Source organism: Geospiza fortis, unplaced genomic scaffold (assembly GCF_000277835.1).
Source record: "Geospiza fortis unplaced genomic scaffold, GeoFor_1.0 scaffold55, whole genome shotgun sequence".
Lineage (NCBI taxonomy): Eukaryota > Metazoa > Chordata > Aves > Passeriformes > Thraupidae > Geospiza > Geospiza fortis.
Window position 1 is genome coordinate 4,421,000 of NW_005054308.1, and position 6,737 is coordinate 4,427,736.

Sequence of the window (6,737 nt, forward strand, 5' to 3'; positions counted from 1 at the left end):
GCTCTGCAGCACAGCAGCACTGCTCTGCTCCCAGCCCTGCTCTGGGCTCTCTGAACCCTGCTTTGGGGTCCCTCTGAGCCCACAGCCTGAGAGCTTTTGCTCTGGCACAGCACATGCAGTGCCACCATCGCACCCAGCACAGCACCAGCCTGGCCCTGTGCTGTCAGAGGGCTCAGCAGGAGCCAGGAGACATCTCAGATGCCTTCAGCTGCCCAAGTGCTGCAAACCTGGGCTCCTCTCATGCTATGGAAGCCACACAATCCCTTGTCAAAGTGGTATCAGCACACACCACAAGAATATTCTTACATTTGCTGTCCAGATGGGGGGGACACACACCACAGCTGTTGTAGGGAACCCTGCAGGTTCCTGTAGGGGACCAAACCAAAAATGCAATTCAGCATCCCCAGCCATCCTCCAGACCTGTCCAGACTGCAGAGTGCTCTGCTCTAAGTGGGAGCAGGCTTGAAAAGCCACAACAGCACTCAATGTTCTTCCACCCCTCCAGGCCTGGGGCTCACTCTTGCCAGTTTATTGTTTCTTATGTATCATTTTCTGTCAGATGGGGTTTGCAAATTTGAGACAACTCTATTTTATAAAGTAAATTGAGTTCTTGCCTATCTACATAATAAATATTAAAACATCATCATTGTAATTTTAGGCTGGGAATGTTTATGTAAAAACATCGTGCAGATGTGGTGAAAGGCTAATAAAGCAATGCTAATTATCTAATCAATCTTTCTTAACCTTTGTCTTAGACACTGCATAGTGCTCATGCTAAGCTTAGATTCATTTTTCAGGGTTTAAATAATGTTGTAATCATAGCTGTAATGTGTGGGTTCATTGGAAACTTCTCTTTAGATGTAACATTGTCAGTTTACACCCAAATCTGTCTATAAGCCATCTGTTGCAGAAACTGGTCATTATCAATTTTATCAATCTGTTCCCAAATATTGCAGATGCCAGCCACTAGGAACCATCTGTTAGTGTAAAAAAAAAAGCAATAATTCAATAAGCAGACTATTTGGGGAGGAGGTGGGGAAATATTCTGCAATACTTGGCACAAAAGGCAAACTTACTAATGGCTGCAGTTTTACTACTGACCTCTAAGTCCTTTTGGGAGCCATGCTAAGCTCATTGATCAGCCACCAGTGGGAGGGAGACTGCCAGAGCACAGTAATGACCATCAGCAGAGATGGGAGAGGAGAACTGACACCTACTCCTGCTCTAACATATTGTCCAACAGCGTCCAGGCTGGTGCTGGCAGTGACTTTCCTGAAGCCACCAGTGCAATTGGAGCAGCTCTGACTCATTACCTGTGGCTGTAGTTTAAATAAAGACAGTCTGCATAACAGGCTGAGATTTTATGTTCTTGTGGGTTTGTTCAGTCTGAGAAATAAAGCAAATTCCACATCTCTTTCTCAAATGACCAGCCCTCACTGCAGTGCTCTGAGTGGGATCCTCTGAATGCCCCAGAATCAGAGCCCCTGAGCCCTCCTGTGACCTGAGCAGACAAGCAGCTCCTGCAGAGACAAAGCTTCTTTAGAAATCACTGGAAGAGTTCCCAAAGCCATGCTGGGCATCCAGCTGGGGCTGGGAGTGTCCAGGACTGGGTCTTCTCAGAAGTGATAAGAGAAGAAGAGATAAAAGCCATGTTTTGGTCAAAAACCTTCAAATCCTTCATTTTATCATTTACACATCTGTAAGCTTGCACATTAACCATCCAACAGAATCCTAGGTATTAACCATCATGATAATGGCCTTGTGGATATCACCAGCTTGCCTAGACCTTGTGCAGCCACCACCTCCCCACATCTGCTTGTTCCTAAGATGCCTCTGCTGAGCCCAGCAAGCCCTGGGTGGAGAATCATGAGAGCTAAAAAGTTCTGTGCAAAGAGAAGCATAGGCTGAAAAATAAGAAAATCCAACACACTGCCCACATGCTGACACAAGTGCTGGCCAGAACCCACCTCCCTTGCTAACAATTACGTTTCCCCCTTGCTTGTCTTGTCCACAGAGCAGCCTGATCTGGCAAGTACCTGGCAGATAAATATGTAATGCTGGAATAATAAAGCACAGAAGCTCAGTGTCAATGAACTACTCTTGCAGCAAGAGCAAAAGAAACCATTTGTTTTCAGACACAGCTTTCTCAAGAAAGAAAAATCCCAATTTCGTCTCAGTCTGTAGGAGGGTGTGCATTCAGAAAGTGCTTCCATTTGCAGGTCATAATGGGAACTTTTACTTGAGTCACATGTATAATTGTCTAAGCAGTTATTCTCTGGGAAAGCAGCTTTTTCCATACAGTCAGCCTTGAGACTCTTTCACCTCAGCAATTTCAGTTAAATCCTTATCTGTCTCAATCCCATTTAGAAGCAAAAAGACCAAGCCATTTCCTTCAGCCTGAATAGACAGCGTCTGCAAAACTACCCTGCCAGCTAATCACCATCTCCAGGCCCTGCAATCCCTTAAACATGTTCTGCTGGACATTCTGTATCACAAGATCACATACAACTCCCCTTGCAGCGCTTCCATCTCAGGAGAGCACCCATCATCTTACAGATCTAAAGCTTCTCCTCATGCCTATATATTCATATGCACATGTAGATATGTAAATATATATAAATGTTCAGGTCCAAAGTGTTTTTCCTGGAGAAAGGAGCATGGAGGTAGGCTGAGATAAACCAGAGAGTGAATTCTTAGGTTAGAACTCCTACAGCTCTAAGATCATTCATCAATGCTGTTGGGGAATGAAGAAGTGCAAATGTTTCTCTGAGGATGCAAGTGTTGGAGTAGGCAGGCAGGAGGCAGTGGGAGAAGCTGATATTTGTAACAATTTGATGGGAATTGATATAGCTGAGCCCTTTGCTGGTAGCAGGAATTGGAAAAAATTAAAAGCTCAATATTCATACGCTGTGAGGCGAAAGCCAGACCTGTGTGGGATTATTACAAATGGATTTGGCTGTGCTCAGGGTTTTCAATTGGGTGTTTGTAATAAAGAGTAGCTAAACTCTCTTACTTACAGCTGAACATCAGCATGCAGGCCTGCAAGGGGAACTGACCTTTCTGAATGTTAATTATCTTTAAAAGGCCTGTTTGCCCAGAATTGTCTGAACCAGCTGTAACCAGCCAACAGGGTCACTGAGGAGAAATGATGGATGTCATGAAGAGTCATTTGATATCCATTAAAGGGGACGAAAGTCATTAAAATATATCAGGCCCAGGGACCTTATGAAACAAAGAGAAGGTAATTACTTTATGCTCAGATTTACCTGCCTGGACTAATCAATAAAAAGACACTCTGAAAATAAGAGAGGGAGTAGAAAGAACATATTTTGACATGTCTGTGAGGAGCATCTGTCACCAGGGCAGAAGAAAAGGTCAATGCCTGCCCGAGTGTTGCTCATCCAGCTGTGCCCAGCGAGGGGACAGGGGCTTCAGTGGGCAGCAGGGGCCAAATACACCTTAATAGAAGCATCACAGGTCAGAACAACTGTGTCAGCCCAGCCCTGGCTTTGGGTGGTGTGTGACTGTGGGACTATCAGGAGATGCTCAGGTTGCATTAACTAACCAGATGGAGGTCCCCAATTAGGTGCCCTCGTTTTGCTGTCACTGTGTATGGACTCAGCTGCCCTCCCAGGGGCTGGGCTGGGGGTAGCAGAGCATTTCTGAGGCTCAAAGCACATCTTCAGTGGCTCAGCAGCTATGTGAAAGCAACCAAGCTGTTTTTTTCAGTGTGACAGTAAAGATTAACTTTGCAAAAATTCCCTGGATTATGCATCATCTTCTGGAGCTCTCCACAGCCAGATGCTCAAGGCAGCAGGACTCAAGCCCTCACAAAAGTTTGCTGGCTTTTTAACACCCTGGTGGGCACCAAGCTCTTTGAAAAACCTGATCCCACCTAATCCCTTTTAAAATGTAACACCAATTTACTTCTCCACCAGGATATGTGCAAATTAACTCAGCTATGGCAGAGGAGCAGGAAGGCTTAGGCAGAGAATTGCCACGGGCACCTCATACCCCAGAAGTGATGCTGTCCTGCCTTCACCACCATCAGTGGGCATTTCAGCACATTTTTATCCAAAAGCAAAGTTGCTGACTTTATTCTCTGTGCAAATCACTCAGGTTTTTGCAAAATGAAATATCCTCCGAGCCACTTCACAGAACTCCATGTATCTTCCAAAATGAGACATGCTAAAAACCCACTAGATAATTTTGTGTCATTACTCACTCTAATTAAAATCTTTGTCAAGGGAATCTTTTGCCTTTTTTCTATTTTCTGCTCTGATGTTGCAGTCCTTGACATTACACTGTGGCCTATAAAGACACAGAATATTAATGCCTACCATTCTAGGAAAAATATAGTGAGTCTGCTCCACTATCTTGACCTTTTCAGTACATTGTATTTTGATTAACTGGCCAGCTTGCTTCTGCCCCACAGGTTTCCGAGGCTATAGGGGGACAAAGAGGTGGAAAAGCTACCAAATCACATTTCTAATCACCGGGAAGGTTGAAGGGGTGTGATCAAACATCACATCTCACAGACTGGCTGAGGCACAACCACACGTGTGGAGGATAATGCTGGAAACCAGAACCAAAAGGCCTCACCATCATCACAAGCACCTTTTCCATCTTGAAATTCTGGGTTTTTTTCTCTCTATAGCCTCTGCAGGCACTGTCTTTCCTGAGAGCCAATTAATTCAAGTCACAAATATCTGCCCTGAATTCTTGCAGGTAATTAGCACCACGGGTTATCAACAGGAAGCTGGTACCCACAGGCACTTCAGATAATTGTGTTTCAATATTGGCACATTTCTGCTTACCACAAAAGGTCACTTCAGTTTCTCTTCTCTATTTTCTCCCTCTCTTTTACTAAATGAATGAAAAATTGTTATCATTATTTTGAATGCTCTAAACGCTTGGCAAAGGTTTTGGGCATTGCAGGACAGACAGGAGTGACATGGGCACTTCAGGTGGTTGCGAAATTATTATTTTCTAATCCTCAGTTTCAGATATAACCCCCTCAGCATACCAGTAAATAGAAAAAAACCACAATTCTAGTTAAATACTCATGCTCCTGAATTAATTTCAAAGAAAAGCAATGGAAAGAATACATAATTATAGAGTAGCAAAACTATTGGTCACTTTAACCAGCACCTGCAATTTAGGTAAAGCTGTATTTAGTACTGCACAAATTTGGAGGACTTTTTACCTGTTACAATAAATTTTAAAGGGTAACCATTCATTTAATTATATGATGAATAACTTCCACAGACTAAGTCTTATACATGACAGACTATGTAATTACTTTGTAAATATGGGATTATATCTGTCCTTGAAACAAGAAAACAAATTAAATCAGCCTTGCAAAATTGTAGTCCCCACTCATAGTGAGTGCAATTCTACTGCAAAAATAAATTACAAATCATCTTCTTTACAGAATGGTCATGGTGAAAGGACAGCTGGGCTGGTTTTTGGCCGGGCCATACAATTTCAAGGCAAGACTGTATCAAGTGTTAAATTTCTATAACAACAAAACCTTCCCTGCAAGAGGAATTTGAGAGCATGCAATAATTTTGTACTTGCCCTGGACTGCTGAATAAGCTGTGTATTGGAAAATAAGTCAGCAGTTGTGCCCTGTTAAGCAGAAGTTTTGAATCACAAGCATCAGTGCTGGGAGTGAAGGGGGTGAGCCATGGCAGCCCAGCAAGTGAAAGCCAAATTTCCCCCTGCACAGGGAGGTTTGCACACACACCCTGTGACACTGCTCTGCCAGGTACCAACATGGATCAAACCAAATTTGCTTTCTGAATTACTGAAGATGTGGCCTCATATGGCGTGCATGAACAACAGGAGCGCTCTGAGTTGCTTTGAGTTACTCCCCTTCTATCATCACTGCATTATTGCTCCTAAGAGTTTCTTTATTGTATCATTAAAGTTAATGAAATTTTATAGACACAGAACTGGTGGGTGGTATAACAGGGAACATTAAAATCATACTCTCATTTCAGTCCCTCACAAAACCAGAAAGCCAACCACTTAACAACTAAAGACTGCAGAGAGCTTGAGTAAAGAGACATCCTGTCCCTTAATAAAAATGAAAAGGGGAAAAAAGGTGACACTATTTCAGCAAAAGAAAGTGTAGCCATAGTGCAATTCCCAGTAGCCTTCAGGAAATCAATATCCACTTCATACAGCAGAAAACTTTTCCTTTAACCTTTATTCAAGGTACAGCAGCACAATCGATGCTGGGTGAGGTGGCAGTGACCTCCCCGGCGACACCCCAGGGCAGAGCTGCCACCACCAGCGTCCTCAGGGCACAGCAGAAAGACCCTGAGAAAGGGTAAAAGCCTCTTGCTTACAGCCCCCCGAGGAACTCACTGCCTGCCCAAGGAGCCAACAGACCACTCACACCCAACTGATTTTTTTCTTTCCTTTTTCCCCCCCCCAGACATGCTATTCTAAGAGTCATGGGCAGTTTTATGCATGCTCACCTCCCACTGTGAAAGGCACTCAAGTACTTTCTTCCTAAAGGAATAAAGCAAAATATCAGGACAGAAGGTCACCTTAGCTCACCTATTTTGGGTAAAGATTGTTTTGTTAAATCAAAATTCTTTTTATTTTTAATGGGGCCTTTGGGTCATTGAAGCTTTTATTCATAAAGCATAAATGCTTCTCACTGCAGTCCACTGCCAAAGCAGAGTGAACACCATTCCCAACCTGACTCACACCTAAAACCTTCA